The following is a 19,455-nucleotide window of genomic DNA, read 5'->3' on the forward strand; positions in this document are numbered from 1 at the left end:
GCGTTAATGTAAAAAAAAAAAATCTGCCAGGTAAGTAGGTTTACTGTATCTATTTGTAAATAATAATAAATTGTACAGCACACTTGAGGTGATTTGTCACAAAAACAGCACTGTAAAAATTATCCAATTATTATTATTTTTAAATTAATAAATTGTGAAGTAAAACAAATTAATCGAATAAAATTTGCTTGTACACGGCATGATTTGAATTCACAACCTCTGGATTTGTTGCCGAGAATCGTAACAACCCAACCACAGAGGCCGTCTCTTAGGAGCAGTACCATTTCACGGCAGCATAATGCTTCGGCAATGATGCCTTAAAACCAAAACGTTGCTTAGATGTAATTGGTTGAAAATTAAAAAAATTAAATGCTAATTTAATAAGCAATGCCATTCAACACTAAATTTATTAAATAATTTGATGGAAAACCATTTTTTTTAACAATCATGATAAAATCTTTCTTTATTATCTTAAATATACATTTAGTCTGTTCTTAGTCTTAAAAAAATACTTAATAAATAAAAGTATTTAGGTGCGTACATACCTACCAGTATAATTTTTAATTTATAAGTAGGTACCTCATCACTTTTTGACTTTCTTGAACAATGCTTTCAAAGTTTGCACATCATTATGTTTTTGTTTTTGTCGCTGGCTTTTCTTCTTGATGCCTTTGATTTTGTGACCCAACTTAACATATTCTTCTTCGACGTCTGGTTCAAAAGTTTTGTTAACATTTCCACTGTAAAACAGATCAGGTTCAGGTTTAGCCAACTCCATCTTAGCATTATTCTTTTTACCCTTCTTATTTTTATTATTAGACGTAATTACACTTCTTGTATCTTCTGATTCCTTGATAATATCAATCTTATGTTTGAATACTTCTTTCTTCAACTTGACTTTGTCGGTTTTTTTGATTTGTTTCTTGATTCCGAATTTGTTCTTCATTGACTTGAATGATCTGACTGATTGAAGGTCGAAGTCTTTTGGCACGAGTTGATTGAAGATGGATTGAACTATGGGAGGACTGGCAGGCCTGGGGGCATCTTCAGCTTGGCTTGGTTTGGGGGTTGCGGTCTTGGCACGCAATTTTCGTATTTTACCCATACTAAGATTCTGCAAGAAATTAACAGTAAATTTAATTAATGCTTGCAAGTTTTTGCAAGCCCAAATTATCAATCAAAGTAAAATTAGATGGTTTACGATATGAGTTTTAAATGTAGAGCTTTTCCTTTAGGACATATTATTTGATTTTTTGGTGATGCTGTTTGGGTGATCTTTGGAGGTAAAGAAGGAATGAACCTAGGTCCTGAAGAGACCCATATTGTAAGAGGGAGGATTAGAGGCTAGCAGTCATACCATAACCGGGTTGTTTAACACAAAAATGACCCATTATCGTACTGTAAATAAGCCTAAGAGGAATTTGGGAAACCAAATAATAAATGGTAAATATCCAGAGACTCTTTTCATCCTTAACCTCTTTTATTTATTTGTGTACTTCAAAAATGCTCACACAGTTTTGTTTGAAAAAGCTCACTCTCCGAGAGGTTAATTTACACAATATATTTAAAAAAATACTTTGTGTCGGTTTAACCTCTAAGAGAGTATGGCCTCACCGTTGGCGTCCGAAATAAAATCTGCTCAAAGGAGTATGGACGCCCATGGTGTGTCGGTGCTTGTAGAAATCATTCTATCGAATTTATTCATAAAAAGGACATGCTAGTGACATCTCTTGACGAATTCCATAAATATGCCGAAGAAATATGTAGATTCCGTCTATTTTTAACGGATCTACAGCGTTTTGAAAATACACGTGGTAATGGCGCGTCAGTTGCGTTGATTGTAAACATTTTATTGACAGTTCGCGAGCGTAAACGACATTTTTACCGATTTTGTTAGAGGTATTTGCATTGTTTTCGTGACACAAACACTTGAATGTTTCTGTGTTGTTATTACGTGTTAAATATGCGTATTATATCGCGAAATTAACAAATAATTTTGTGCGTTTGTGACATTACTGTGAATTGTGGATTTTTTAGTTGGTTTTGTGTATTGTGGGTCCTATTTTCGTGTATTGACGACAAGTTTCTTTTCCGTGAGATATTCTCTAACATTCTGTTTTAGTTTTGGATAATTTTGAGTGTTTTTATATATTATACTTTTCACATTGAAAGGTTGTGTGTTTTGTGGGTCCTATTTTCGTGCATTGACGACACATTTTTTTTCGTGTGATATTCTATAACAGACTTTTTTAGTGTTGGATAATTTTGTGTGTTTATATACTTTTCAAACTTTTCACATTGAATATGTCAACACCTTTGGATGAAGACGAAATTACGGCCGTATTAGCCGAAAGTGATGATGAAGACTTTTTCAATGATATCCAAGATTTACCAGTTCATTCTGATAGCTCTTCCGATGACTCAAATATTTCTGATGATGAAGAAGATGAACCACCATCTTCGAAAAAGCAAAAATTGGATAGTCGAAAATGGGTTCAATCTGATTTTGTACCAACCTTGCATGATTTTGACAGCAGGCATTCAGGTATAAGAGGCGATATAAATTTGGATGAGAACGCAAGCGAACTCGACTTCTTTGAATTGTTCTTTACTAATACCATAGTTCAGTCAATTGTAACGGAAACAAATAAATACGCTTCAACACTGGCTCTCAACGTAAGTCTAAAATCAAAAATGAATAAATGGGTTGACACTACTGTGTCCGAAATAAAGATATTCTTGGCGACACTTTTGCTTATGGGTCTTGTTGGTAAAAACTCATTGAAGAAATATTGGTCAAATAACCCAATAATAGAAACGCCATTCTTCAGAGTGTTATTTTCACAGGATAGATTTCTACTTTTACTGCGGGCTCTGCATTTTGCCGATAACAATGTTCGGACAAATGATAGATTATATAAAATAAGGAATCTTTTGGATCCTTTGAAGAAAATCTACAAACAGACCTTTTACCCATTTCAGAACATATGTATAGATGAAAGCCTCTTATTGTGGAAGGGAAGACTTTCCTTCAAAATATATATACCGTCCAAACGACACCGTTTTGGAATAAAATTATTTGTCTGTTGTGATGTAGAAACAGGTTACGTCTTAGATATCATAGTTTACACTGGATCAGATTCAGACATCATCATGGATCCAAATATTGGAGTGTCTGGGTCAGTTGTAACAACTATGATGAAGGACTATCTTGGAAAAGGCCAAAGACTCTTTGTAGACAATTGGTATACAAGCCCAAAATTGTTTGATGTTTTATTTGAAAACAAAACAAACGCTTGTGGAACTGCAAGAGCAAACCGAAAGGAAATGCCTAAGTTCGGAAATGCTAAAATGCAAAGAGGAGATGTAAAAGCATTTCATTCAAATGATCTCTTGGCAGTAAAGTGGCGTGATAAACGAGAAATTATTATGTTGACAAACATACATGAAAATAAAATGACGATCACCGATAAAATTGACTATTCTACCAGGGAAAACAAAATAAAACCAGAAGCTGTGGTAGATTATTCGAAAAACATGGGGGCTGTAGATAAGGTTGATCGAATTCTTGGTTTTGTTGACAGTTCTCGCAAGTCTTTCAAGTGGTATAAGAAAATTTTCTTTCGCCTTTTAGACATAAATGCCCTAAACGCCTTCTTTCTACATCGTCAGAGAACAAACAAAAAACTAAGTTTTAGTGAATTTCGTGAGAATCTTGTAGGTCAGTTGGTAGAAAAATATCACACCGAAAGGCCACCAGCATCTGGAGGAAGACGAGTAACAGATTGTCCTACTCGTCTAACTGAACGACATTTTATTAAACCCGCTTCCACAAACAGAGACTCAGGGAAGGAAAACACGAAGGAAGTGCCATGTTTGTAGTCACACAGCCGTTCAGCCAAGGAAAAGAACAGAAACAAGATACATGTGTATTCAATGTAATGTGGCTTTGTGCTTATTTCCCTGTTTTGAGATATATCACACAAAAAAACAGTATTAGATTGTAGTTCTTCAGTGTAAAATGAAAATGTGAAAAATAGTTTTAGATGACATTTTTTAGTTTCTTTTGTGTAAAAAAGTAAGGTGTAAAAAGTTTATCCCATAAAAATTGAAAAAAAATTGAAAAAAAAAATTGTGTAAATAAAACTTTTTTTTTAGTGTAAATAAAACAAGTTCTATAGTGAAAACAACATTCGGATGAGGAAATATGGAAGTACAAAATAAAACTGAAATAAAAATTGGTAAGTAAATTTATGTTCTAGGTTGTACATTTTACGTGAACCGATGGTTGACAAAACATGAATCACATATTTTTTGTTATCGGATTAATTCGGTTATTTTGATATTTCTATATGTATTTCTTTAGCAAAGTTTGATTTTTATAACACATGCTATGAATATAATTTATAAAAAAATCAAATTTTGAAGGTAAAAAAAACTCACTCTACTGAACACTTTTTGCTCTCAGAAACTCACTCCCTTAGAGGTTAATTACAACGAGGAACGACCATTTCGGTCACCGGAGAAGAAAAATAATGCATTTTAATTAATATATTTGTAAAAATTAAGATTTGACAATGTCGTCAGTTCACTTTGTGGCCATCTTGAATGTTTATAGAATGATATAATTATCGATGTGACATATGAAAATAGGTTTAATCATGTCAAACATGGCTTGAACAAAAAACGTAAAACTATTTCATATATTATTTAAAGAAAATAGCTATTTAAATGCATTATTTTGGTTTTCCGGAGATTGAAATAGTTTTACCTCTTTGTAATGAAACTGATACGAGGTGTTTTTTAAAATAATTTGTGACTATGGATGAAGAGCTTTTCTCGATATTTACTAATAAAATAGTGGTGACGAGGCCAAAAGCAAGTTATTTCAATTATTTTAAGAGTCTTCAATGACAACATTTATATAACTGGGAAAGCTCTGCTGGGCAGGAAAGGCAGCAAAGACGGAAAATAGCTGTCAACCAAGACAAGAGATTCTTTAAGCTTCTTATGGCTGCAGGACGAAGAATTGTTGGGAGACCGAAACTTAAGTGGTTGGATGGAGTGGAGGCGAACACCATATCCTGAATGAATGAGGATCTGAAGGGAAACAGCAGGAGACTGGTAGGAGTTGAGTGAACTGGTTTCTTAGAGGCGGTCAGGAAGTGTTATAAAACCAAAAGTGATAGTAAAACGCGGATGAGATAATGCGTACGAACATATTAATTACTAGTAATACAACATTTCACTCATAAGAAAATTAAAAAAAGCATGTATCCAACACGACCGCAAATGAAAAACAACTTGAAATTTGATTCTAACTTTAATTAAACCAGAATTAATGGATTTATATTTTTTAATACATATTTTAGTTTAAATTTAACAAATTTAAGGTAGTTATACGCTTTATATTTACCTTGTTATTACTTTTATAACCTCTGACAAGAACACGTCTATTTGTTTTTGTAAACCGCAGTAACTTATCTCATAACCTCAAAACATTGACAAGAAAGCTGTCAAAAAGAGTGTCAGTGTTGACAGCCCGCGAAGAATTTCCTTTGAGGTATAAATAGCGAAGTCGGAGTAGAACTGCACACAAATGATCGAGTTACCGAGAGAATTGTAAATAAAACGTGATCATTTCATTACTCACTCATTGTTTGTTACTGATTCAGAGAATTACTAAAAATATGTGTTGTTGGATTTCGAATGGAGAATATGTTTTGTGTTTAGTTCCTACCTTCAATTTATTTATCCAGTTCTCACTTTTCTACCCACGCGTCATGGCTTAGCCACTCTTTTCATGGGTCGGTAAGGGTAATAATTAGAGATGTGCCGATTATGACTTTCGCCGACTAGCCGACTAGCCGATTAGTCGGTTGTAATAAGACCGACTAGTCGGCCGACTAGTCGGCTAAGCCGATTACGGTTTCGGGGATAGTTCTAGGTACCCTGAAATGTCGCGCATGGCCAAAGTGTACCTCTGCTGTCCCGCAGTCCCTGCTGTTTACAGTGAGAAGCTGTTCTCAGAGGCCGGAAACATATATTAAACAAAAAGAAATCGATTGCTACCAGAAAGGGCAGAAGCTTTAGTCTTCTTACATCATACTTTACCCTTAATTAAAAAATATAAGTAAGTTATAAAAAATATAAGGAGATTATGATATTTTTGGTTGTCACAACTGTGACTTTGATTTGATTAGATTATGTAGGTATGGTTATAAGAAATATGTTTTTTTCATTTTTTTGTTTTTATCAAACAGTTCATGTTTAGAATTTTTGGAAACATATATATAATATATAAATATATTACTGTGCATCTTGTACATACAATCTTGCTTTAATACATATAACTGAGTTTGTTAATTTAAAAAATCTACTTTTTATTTTAATAATAAGAAATACTTATAAATGTTCATTGAAGAAAAGAAGATATTATGTTGTTTTTTTATGTTAATTAGGGATAGGTACTAATTTTGTTGAATAAATGTCATAATTATGTTTTCTTTACAAGCAAGTAATTTTAAAAACTGATTACCAAAGGAAAGATTGCTTTACATTTTTTAATGTATAAGACTGATTATAAAATAAAAAAAAAATATATAATCAAGGTTTTTATTGCATGTAGTTCCCCCGCATTCATATTATTGAGAAATACATACAACGTAAGAAGCCGGATAGTCGGCGCTCTTTGCCGATTAGTCGCCGACTAATCGACGACTACAATAGTGGCCGGATAGTCGGCTTTACCGACTAGTCGCCGACTAGTCGGAACATCTCTAGTAATAATGGTACGTATCTATTATATGATCAATTTCAATGCGACTCGAGCACTTCTTGATGGTGGGGACAGATATTTTTTTTATGTGTACTGAAATCTCACTACCCGGAGAATATATAAAATTTCTCTGACAAAAATGTTCATGGATATGACATGTCATGCACCTAATCAGATGTTTAAACACAAAATAAATTAAAATCTCTATGGGGACAGTAGGGTTAGTTTGAAATTGTAGAAAAAAACGAATTATTTTATTTTGAGCCGGAAGAAAAAAAGGATTGCCGTCGAAGCTGGTTGGTGTAGTTAGCTTGAAATATAATAAAGGTTTTTTGCATGCATTTACGTTATTAAAAAACACATTACTTTCATGGAAGTTTTATTAAATTTACACGGTAAAAGTCTGTTAAAAAATAATATTTACAAATTAACCTCACTTTTTACGGTAACAAGAAATTTTGTTCACAATGTGACATTATTAATGTATTAAAAATGACTAAAAAGTAACAAATAATTGAGAGTAAATATATTGAATTATCCCAATATAATAGTGAATTGGTCATTATTAGAATAGAAATTATTAACGAAAAAATGTTTTAAATCACAAATCGAAGCTGTCATTTTCCAGTGAAAAACTGGATCAGGCGTGTGTGTGAGAATGCCAAAGGGCTATGTTGTCAGATCTTACTGTAATAATTCGAATTAGAAATTGTAGGTAGGGGAGAGTATGGTATATCGCATAAATATACCACTCTCTAGATCGATATCTTCGGGCTTTTTGTATGTAACGGAATTATACAGTACTTAACCACAGATATACAAGCAGCATAAAAGCAGTACCTACCGTGCGGAGCAGAGCAGTAGACAAGGTAGAGGAAACTCAAGGCCATTTAAAAAAAGATGCGACCATAGACAACATAATTGCTCTCAGCCTACTCTATTCATTCACTAGCCCAAAAAAAACTATTATAAAAATAAAAATGTCCTTGAAGCAGAAAAATGTCGAAATGTTTTCCAAGGGCAAGGTTCATCTGACTAAGAAAATAAACTTTTACAGTGCATTTCCTTAAGATGAAACTTGTTAATCTTAGGGCCCGTTCCCACTTCCGTTTTCAAATCGGAGGCGGGTCCCGTTTTCAAAACGGACGGCCAATGGCAAGGTTCATCTGACTAAGAAAATAAACTTTTACAGTGCATTTCCTTAAGATGAAACTTGTTAATCTTAGGGCCCGTTCCCACTTCCGTTTTCAAATCGGAGGCGGGTCCCGTTTTCAAAACGGACGGCCAATGGCCCTGTTCACACTACCGTTTTAAAAACGGACCATACTCTACGAAAAAAAATAATTGTCGATTCACCAAAAACATGTTATTTGCTCATTATTCAGTAATGGTGCGCAATGGACGACGATGAAGCTCTTGTTGTCATGTGGTACTTATTAAATAGAAGGAAAAAAGTGAAAAGAAAATTTTGAGTACACCCAATCATAGCCGAATGATTTTCTGTAGGAATTTTCCAAGTGTTAATTGGTGAGTTAAGAAGTGATGAACTAAAGTTCTTTAATTATTTTAGAATAATAATGAATGGATTATTTATATAGCGCCGTTTTCACCATGAAAAATCACCTCAAGGGCGCTTAATGGCTTAAGAGAATGTCTATCACTTCCTTTAACCATCTACTGGAATGAGTTTCAGAGAGCTTAACATATCAAAATACAAAATTGAGAAAGTGCATTTGTCCTGAAGAAAGGCTATCGATATTTTAAAGTAAGAAAACAATAAACACTCAAATATTTTTTATTATGTGTTTATTTAACTAATACGCTCTTCCGTGCATCTCATTAAAGCTTTAAAATTAAAAAAAAAGTAAACTTAAATAAAATAACATAAAAATTTTGATGTACAAAAGTTGTGTACACCAAGTGTTTTGTTTTTATTTAGTTAAAGATAAAATATTACCATACTCTTTCTTCGACCAGTGGTATTAAATTTTCGGGATTTATTTCCTTATCCATTATTGTAGTTTTGATTTATTTACTTAACAAAATAACCAAATACAAGCACGCAGTGTGCCTGCTTCCTTGCGACAGGGAGCGGGCGGGGAGGGGTCGGGGTTTGGCGGGGACTCTGCCGGAACGACTGGACGGCAAGTGTGAACAGCTCCATACAACACTATGAGCGAGCGTGTGCCGACACGATTTGAAAACGGACGCGCTGCGTAGGCGAGCCATCCGACAAAAAATGTCGGATCCGTTTTCAAATCGTGTCGGACAAGTGTGAACAGCTCCATACATCCACTACAGCCACTAGGGCATCCGATTTTAAAACGGGACCCGCCCCCGATTTGAAAACGGAAGTGGGAACGGGCCCTTAGAAGAAGAAACCCAAAATGACAAGAAATTTGCAAAAACACTGAAGAAAATTTCCAAAACATGATTGTTCGACAGTACGACGAAGAATTCCGACATTTTTCAGCCTCATGAACTCATGGTTACATATGTTTAAAAATCTTTAATTTCACCAAAACAATAAGATAATACAGGATAACACTAATCAATAACATGAATAAGTTTATCGATATAATAAATAACATTTATACGTTGTGGAGGAAGACATATGCCAAGTATGAAGCATTGTTCAAAAAAACGAACCAATAACCTAAAAACTGTCAATTCACTTTAAACTTGAACTTACGTAGGTAGGTTGAATATATGTTTGTAACTCGCTAACACTATACTGGCTTATATTGTATTTTTATCACGAACAACTTTAACACGCAATATTTTCGACGGAAATGATAGTATTTCGGTAGCAAATGACAACCCGCGTGTTTAAATAAACCACACTCATTTTGTTTGAATGATTTGAAACTGTCAAACGGCAAAATTCCGTCATCTCTTTCTGTTACACGAGTCATCATGGTAGAGAGCGAGAGATCAAACCAATCCTTCTTTTCTCACCAATGAGATCTGAGCTTTTAACCATATTATTCGTTTTCTATAAGAATTTTGAGGTGGGCGTGGCGGTTTCAAATGAGTTTCAAGGTCAAAGCTTAGTTAAATGCCCCTGGTATATCGTACCGGTCGGTAAATCGTACCACCTCGATATTTTTGTTATGGGTCACTATTTTTTAATCCTGATAATATTCTGCCAACTGTTAGAAGCGTCGTAGTTGTCCCGCCATTTTTATTTAGTGTTGGATCGTGCGTGCGCTGGCAGTGGAGTATTTTTGTTTTTTCACAATTTTCATCTAATTTTTTCGGCTCCCGCGGAAGGTGATTTCGTGATCAAAGGTAGGTATGTTAGTTTTTTCTTAAATTAAGTTCACTTAGCATTTTGTATTCTGTAAATTACGATTGAAAAATAATTTTGTCACCTGTCGTTTACGTGTTTTGTTGTCATTTTTTCATAAAAACTCAGAGTTTGTTAAATCGTACCATAAGTGGTTTGGTAAATCGTACCGCTACGATTTACCGTAATTTGTTAGTTGTTTTTTAAGTAAATTATTTTCTAGTTTTAAATTAAAGAGTTCAGTACAACAAACACCAGAGATCCCGTTAGAGACTTTGTTGCGACCACCACCACCAGTTACCTCGTCAGAGTCTTCCTTTTCACCACCAGATGCAGCTAAGAAAGTTGAATTGGGGGAAACGAATTCAAACGCGTCGACATCTTTTCAACTATCAATTCTTGAGATTTCTCCAATACTAAAGAACCAAAGAAAAAAGAACACGCGCACGGCACAAAAAGCTGCTGAAATAACAGCAGGTCCGTATAAAAAAGGACTAGAAGTTGCTGCTGGTAGACGCTCAGCTGTTAAAATGCCCAAATTAAAAAATGAAATAAAAAAAGAAAAATAAGATTATTAAAATTGATAAAAAGCCCATTAAGGGTAAGAAGTGTACTCGACGAAAGAAGGCAAATTGCAGAAGTAGTGATAGTGAAGATGCTGACAGTATTGTCGTTTTGAATGATTCGGATACGGATATTGATGATGACGATAAAGAAAACGTATGCCACCTATGCTTTGGAAATTATTTTGAAAAGGCAGGACCCAAAGAAGACTGCATCCAGTGCGGTAGTTGCCATAAATGGGTGCATGAAGCTTGCACCAGTAACCCAGACATTTGCGACATGCCTAAAAAAATGTCCATGTTTTCTTCGATGTAAATTGGAATAATGGTCTAGGTACGATTTACCATACCGGTGGTACGATTAACCGTACCGGTTCGTTAAATCGTACCGAAAACCATTTTTTATAAAACGTTTAATTTGAAAACATTCCAGATGCCTGTAAAATATGATTTAAATAAAGATCGTACCCAATAAAATAAGTATTTATTTGAACCTAACTCCAATTCTCTAACCCATTTCGATCATACAGTAATGAGAGTTAAGTGCGAAGTGGTACGATATACCATACTCCCCCTTACTTTGTTTAACAAAAACACCGTTTAACGGTTGTGTAGTATTTTTTTATTAGTAAGGCTGATATTTAACGCAGCAATCACTACGAGAGTCGAGAAAAAATAACTCTTATTTAGGAACTTAAAACTTATTATTAAAAACATTTCATATCGGACAGATAACTTAAATAATATAAAAAATATTATTGCTTTTAACTACTGATAACTTATGTATTTATTTACTTACTTAAATATAGTTAACACTTAATTAACTAAAAATAAGCAAATATATTGGGTTCTCACCATGGGTAATGAAGTCTAAATAAAACCGAGAAAGTCATGAAAACGAAATAAAAACCACCATGGTATGTGATACCATGATAAAACTTGATTATAGGTAGGTACACTGTCTTTCCTACTCATCCATGCAACATGTGGACGTTCTAAATGCTAAACCCCCAAACGCAAAGTAGTGCGCATTATCGCTTTCGGGTTTAATTATGTAATTTTTCTATAAATTGACCATTTCCCGGGTGGCATCGCGGTAGGTACCCACCTACTCATATCAAGCGCAAAGGGATGACAAATGACCATAGAAGGGTCTAACAAATTAGGGTCCAGCCAACCTTCTACAGCCATATAATATTATAAATCTGGTAGCAGCCCGTCTAGATACATCTCCAGTTTGTTTTTTATGATGAAAGTAATATTTCGACTTTGGGTACTCATTCGTTTAACAAACAAAATGGCGCGCCATCAAGCGGGTGAAAATCACTGGGATTTTATTATTTACATTTTTACGTGGTCTTCGATCTCTACCGCAGACTTTGAGTCACAGCAACTTCATGCTCATACATTCGCAACTAGCAGATAAATAATTAAGCCGACAAAAGGGCAACATAAGGTGCATGGATATCATTTGTGACTATTATAATGTATTCGGACGTTTTCATTAGTGTTCAACTATTGTTGTACTTTAGACAGTTGAGACATTTTTCACCACAAGGTACCCAAATGAATAAAAAAAGTGTCTATAATTTTAGTTGTTGCGCTGGGAATATAATTGGCAAATTATCAATGCAATTTTAATAAGGGATTGCAGATAATTTAATTTTTATTTATGAACATAAAAATAAATCATAAAATGAAATGCATATTTAACTATTCAAAAATTTATTTTTCGGTTCCATGATAACTAAACACAATGAAAATTCAACACACCTGTAAAACTAGGACAAGGCTACTTAGTTAATAAGCTAGCTGGGGATGCAACGCCAACACGCTCAGAACAGCATCCATTGCCCTGGTTTTCTCAACGACCGAATACTGTGCTCCAGTATGGGCTAGAAGCGCCCACACTTCCATGGTAGACGTTCAGCTTAATGCCACAATGCGAACCATCAGCGGGACTTTAAAATCTACTCCTCTCCCTTGGCTCCCCGTACTTGCAAACATAACCCCGCAAACATCAGGCGAGAAATTGCAACACTGAGGGAATACAAGAAGGCAAAGGTTGAGAAAAAGAAGAAAGAAGGCTGCAAAAAAAGGGCAATATCTTTGCACGAAAGCCCTTCCAGGCAGAAGGAGAGAGGCTCCTCCGATTACCTCTCACCCCAAAAGATAGGTGGAAACTTGAGTGGCAAACGGCCAACGTGGGAAATGCCCATCTCATACAGGACCCCACCGAGAGACAGCCTGGGTTCTCATTGCCTCGCAAAACCTGGTCCGCCATCAATAGGTTAAGGTGCTCCCATAGCCGCTGGGCCTACATGATGCACAGATGGGGTCTTAAAGAATCGAAGATGTGTGAATGTGGTGCGGTGCAGACCACCGAACATGTGGTCAACAAATGCCCGCTCCATTTATTCCCTGGCGGGATTGATGAGGTCCACATGGCGACGCCCGAGGCCCTAGACTGGCTCACAGACCTAAATGTCCCCCTCTGACCCCCAAACCATACGAAAGAAGAGGAAGAAGTACTAAGCTGTCACGCTTTGCATAAGGTCATATCTCCAAGTAAAAGTGCCAAAATGCCCTTATATGTATTTAATTTTTTTATGATTTGATATTGTGATTAATCAGCAAAAACTAGTAAAAGCCAAGGAATAATTTTTCATTTATAAAAACACCCAAATTACTTGTTACTATCGATTATTATAAATGCGCGTGATGGATCGGGAGAGGCTAGTTTGGGGAGACCCTTTGACCTCTCCAACTGGTCTCTATTGATCCATCGTCTTACGCCGCAACTGTAGGGATATATCATTTGCCCGTCACTCCTGGACATTGATTGAAAAAGTGCAAAGTAAATATATCTTAGTGTTTGTAGATTAAGGATTGATCTGAGAGAGTAGAATATGTGACTTAATTTTCGGATTACATGATAGTCATTATAGTTATTGACAGTCATAGTAGAATATATAAGCCAAAATATACTGGTTACTCCCAGTTCGAATACATCTTTTGGACAGAGAAATATTAAATTCTATGCTACGAAATTATACAATGCTCTACAAAATCAAAGAAAAAATAATGTAAATAAATATATTTAAAACAAAATTAAAAACATGGCTGAGAGAACAAAGTGATATTCAACTTACAAATATTGTAAAGACAACTAAATACAAAAGTTTAAAAACTACAGGCCGCCTCAGAACAGGAAACCCTAGTGAGGAGGACTGTGAAAAAATTGTATTTATATTATACTTAGGACGGGTTGTTTCGGAGTATTTGAACAATTCATCAAATTTCAACGTTCATTTCTGGGATCTGTGAAAGTCCAATTCAAGTTCTGTTGTTATATCATTATAGGCTAGTTGCTTGACAAAACTGAAATAAAAACAGAACTTGAAAAAATCTTTCACAGAACTTGAAAATGAACGTTGAAATTTGACGAATTGTTCAAATACTCCGAAACAACCCGTTCTTAATCTTTGCAATTGCAACTAATAAAATAATGTAGAAAGAAGAAAGAAAAGACAAATTATAAGGTTATTTAACTACTCGAGCGATTTTTGGCAGATTACGCAACGTTTTGGCAGTTTTTGCAATGTTTTGGCAGATTATGTAACGTTTTGTCAGATTATGCAATGTTTTGGCAGATGATGCAATGTTTTGGCAGATCATGTAACGTTTGAAAAAACGTTTTGAGCGATTGCTTGCCATATTGTGCCAAATTTATAGAACTCAAAAATTTGGGATAAATAGTGAAATCTAGGTAGTAGTAGTTTCATTTATTTTCACATTAATATTTTGAGGAATGGTATTTATTGTATAATATGATAAATGTGATAATCGATCGAATGGGTAAACAAGACAAAACAAAAAAAATATACGTTAGTACAGGGTGGCGCATAACTACCGTTATGGTTTAAATGTTTAATAACTTTTTAAATTTATTTATATTTTTTATTTTTATTTCTGAATTTTGTGAAGAAAGCTTGGGGAATTTGAAATGGTACACTACACAACAGAACAGCGACCAACAATTGTTGAATTTTATTATGAAAATCAACGGTCAATAATTGTTTTGACGCAGCGTGCTTATCGTCGTTTTTTTAATGTGCGTACTGGACCTTCAGCACCAACAATAAACTGCCTGGTTGAAAATTTTCGACAACATGGTACAGTAAGACACCTTCCATGTACCGGAAGACCACGTACGGTCCACACAGAAGAAAATATCCAACATGTTGTAGATAGTGTGCAGGACAGTCCAGAAACATCAACAAGAAGACATTCGGCGCAACTGAATATCGCGGAGGTCCGTTCAGAGGATTTTGGACTGTCTTGCACACTATCCACATGTTGTGGATAGTGTGCATACACATCAACAAGACATGTTGATCACATCAACAAGAAGACATTCGGCGCAACTGGGGCTATCGCGGAGGTCCGTTCAGAGGATTTTGGACTATCCTGCACACTATCCACATGTTGTGGATAGTGTGCATACACATCAACAAGACATGTTGATCACATCAACAAGAAGACATTTGGATAGTGTGCATACACATCAACAAGACATGTTGGTCACATCAACTAGAAGACATTCGGCGCAACTGGGGCTATCGCGGAGGTCCGTTCAGAGGATTTTGGACTGTCCTGCACACTATCCACATGTTGTGGATAGTGTGCATACACATCAACAAGACATGTTTATCACATCAACAAGAAGACATTCGGCGCAACTGGGGCTATCGCGGAGGTCCGTTCAGAGGATTTTGGCCACATTGCACATGTTCCCGTATAACATTCAGCTTGTGCAAGAATTGAAGCCGATAGACTACTAACAACGGCTTGATTATGCCATTTCATTCCGACAAAAGCAGAAGAAAATCGCGATATCATTAACAATTTGATAATGAGCGATGAAGCCCATTTCCAATTGAATGGTTTTGTAAACAAGCAAAATTGCAGGATATGGACTACGGAGAATGCAAAAACAGTTCATCAGCAACAATTACACCCACTTAAGTGTACTTTTTGGTGTGGTGTATCATCTGAAAGGATCATTGGTCCATATTTCTTTGAAAATGCACATGGCGCCTCAGTTACGGTTAATGGTGCTGAATTTCGAACGATGCTGGTAATTTTTTTAAATCCAACTGTGGAAAACCATCCACAGTTGTGGTTTCAACAAGATGGAGCCACAGCCCATACTGCAAGGGACACAATGGCTCTGTTACGGGACCTCTTTGGCGAACGCATTATTTCATGCAGAAGCGATTTCAATTGCCCCCCACGTTCACCGGATTTAACAGCGCCAGACTATTTTCTTTGGGGTTATTTGAAAGAAAGGGTATACATAAATAAGCCAGCGACCATATCACAGCTAAAACAAAATATTCGCAATGAAATTCCAGCCATAACACAGGAAATTTTACGAAATATAATAATTTGTTATTCATTCGTAAATTTTCCTAGGATGTTGTAAATCATTCGCGGTATGATGGTAAAATACGGTATTTAGAACCTATAAAAAAAAGAAAACTGTTTATAGTGAAATACTGCCCGAGAAAGCTTAGGTCTAAATAATAACGTAGGGACTTTTTAATTCGTTAGCGCTGAAAACTTACACTGAGATTAAAAACTCTAAAACTTTGTTAAAATTAAGACACTGAAACACAATGTGCTTATTTAAATTTCGACAGTTAAGCCAAGTGTTGCAAGAACGCCCTCCGAGTTTATGTTTCAAGTAAGTTTCCATCTAAACAGCATCTCGTGTTGTAAGCCAAGCTCAGTTGAATGGTACTGAACTCAACTGAGGAAACTAAACAATGAGAGAAGCTGATGTATCCAATTGTTTCTAAGGAGATTAAAGACACCTTCCAGACACCTGAATCTCGTAGTTTGCCTTCATGAATATTTAAGATTTTGTAGAATGACTTAAATTGACAAAATCCCTTTTAATACATTCTATTTAAACAAATATGTGAGCTTTTAAAAACAGCTTTGTAGATGGTTTTCACAAAGTGAGTGGGTGGTTTTCAATTATGTTTCAATTTATTTTTTCTCGCAAATGACTCGCCCTTGCTCGATATCATCAGATCATACGAAGGGGTCATGTGAATTTTGAAATATGTCTATTTTAATTTCACTTTTGTTTTCGGTAAAGAATGAATGCGAATCTTTGAAGCGGAAAATAACCCTCTTTCTGATATCTGAACCAGCTGAAACTCGACAGATAGACTCGTTGTCGATGGCAATGCATTCTATCTACAGGGTTTTCCAATAAGAGGTGTTATTTTGAATAGCCCGCTATTTCGGTAGATGTTACTTTTAAAGCTGTCATTTTTTAACATTTGTCAAGTAGAAACTACGCCATTAATAAAAATGGAACGATACACGCTTCAACACCGCATTGAAATTATTAAAATTCACTTGAGTGAATCAAATGCAAATCATCTTGAGTGATGAGGCCCATTTCCACCTCGGTGGCTTCGTCAACAAGCAAAATTGTAGCATCTGGGGCTCGGAATACCCAAGAATTATTGTTGAAAAGCCTCTCTATTCTCAAAATGTGACCGTTTTGTGCGGTTTATGGTCCGGCAGAGTCATTGTACCTTACTTTTTCGAAAATGAGGCTGGAGCAACAGTTACGGTGAATGGATTGCGCTATCGAGAGATAATTAATGATTTTTCATGGCCGGAATTGGATGGTATTGATCTGGACAACGTTTAATTTCAACAAGACGGCGCTACGTGCCACAAAAGCAACAAAATCATTGATCTTTTACGATTGAATATAAAAATAACACCTCTTATTGGAAAACCCTGAATGAAAGTTGACATAGGCCCTGAGTGGGGTTAATGTATATATATGATTTTATTTCTCAGTGCTTTGCCAAATGAAGAAATTCGATATTTGAAAGTAATTAAGTATTTTCCCGAAAAGAAGAAATAAAATTGATTAAATTGGGCGCACGGGGAGGCCCAAAACGCACTTTGATCGGTTTTATCTTCAGTGGCCATATATTACACGAATGTATATTTACATTAAGTAAGCACATAATATTATGTTCTCCCCATCCGTCATAAGATGAAATTCTACATGAACAGCCCATTAAGATTTTGCTTTATTCGTGCTTTATGTGAGCCAAGTTACGTACATATATGCCCCCCGTTTTCTTTCTATTTTCATAATACTCGTCTTATGTCGGAAAAGAAAATAAAACGTAGTTTATATGTCATAGTAATGTAGTGTGCAGGGTGATTGGTATTTGATGCGAAATGTGTCGAAAACTGTGATTGTACTTAGTAAATTTGGTGAGAGGAACGGTTGTTTGGTTTTTTTCAACTTATATTTAGATTTGAAGACACAATTCGAAGAATTCAAAGTTCCTACATTTAAACACTTATTTATGAAAAATTCAATTGTTCAAATTATTAAAGAAAAAGATAAATACTCATTCATAGCTGAAAATCGAACCAGACTTAAATATATATTTGCATGCCCTAAACTACACACTTCTTTTGCCCAGCACCATTATACCCACCAAGGAAAAAAATCTTTAATAAATTACCAGAAGAAATAAGAAGCATTAATGATTAAAAAAACAAATATTGAACGGTATAAAAAAATATTTTAGGGAAATCGTTAACAAAAAACTGATCCAATAGTTTTACTTGAAAATCTCACAAATTATCCTACAATACTCTATTTATCTTCCATAATATATATTTTTCTTCCTTCCAAATACAAAAATTTGTATGGATCTTAATTTTGTAATTCTTTTTACTTTGTAACCTAGTTATATATTTTTTTTCGCAAATGTACACTCCTCTTCCATCCACATGCAAAAATGCTTTTAATGGAAGTGTAGTAGGTATAAATAAAAACAGTATGACTTGTAAACATTTTATATTTAGGGTAAAAAACACAAATATTAAACAAATAAAACATCAATATTCGTCCCACTTTCGGTGATTTGTCAATAAATGAACCTGACAGTATACAGGCAACTCGCGTTATAATTTCACCGTTCGTAAAAAAAACTTAAACTACGTATCCCAAATTGGGTAAAAAGAAGTTCGGGCTTCTTTGCAAAAATTTAATATTTTGTTACAATATTTAGTAACACACTTTTAAAAATGAGTTTCAAATTTATCCACCTCACTCAATTTTAGCGTCGCATCGCCAGGCAATTCGTTTAAGAACGAACATTCAGATCTTGCACAGAAAAGTCTCATAATGGACAGCGCTGCAAACCTTTGACTTACTTTTCTGCGCATGGTCTGGGTAATGTAATGCAATGTGCACTCTTCGGTGGTCAATAGTTTATTCCTATGACATCAAATATGGTCACGTAGTCTGCCTCCAGCTCATCGAAAATATACACAGATTTCATGTTAGGTTAGGTTAGGTTTTAGATTAGGTTTATGTTGTGGGACTACTTTATTTTCCCCCACATGTGGCAATACTAACGCGAATTAATCCGCTGCTATACGCAAGCGAGCATGAGAAGAGGAATCTTCATTCCTGTTTTAGGGTTCGATTCAACTGACAGTACTACCACTCTTTCTACCACCGTCACCGCGTTCTGTATAAATTATAATATTCGTCCTCACGAATAAACTGAATCAATTGTGCAGACAGTCGTTTCAATCTCCCATCTCCTGAACACAAGTTTGTAGTTTAGACTTAATATACTTAGTTTTGGTTTGAAAATATGTGTCTCCAGCTTATTGTAAATGAACCTTCTTGAGTTTTTTTGTGTCAAGTAACGGTCACCCAGTAGGCATATATTTCTACGTCTTTGATCCAATCTCTG

Source organism: Hesperophylax consimilis, chromosome 25 (assembly GCF_061612785.1).
Source record: "Hesperophylax consimilis isolate HC1 chromosome 25, BYU_Hcon_1.0, whole genome shotgun sequence".
NCBI classification, from domain to species: Eukaryota; Metazoa; Arthropoda; class Insecta; order Trichoptera; family Limnephilidae; genus Hesperophylax; species Hesperophylax consimilis.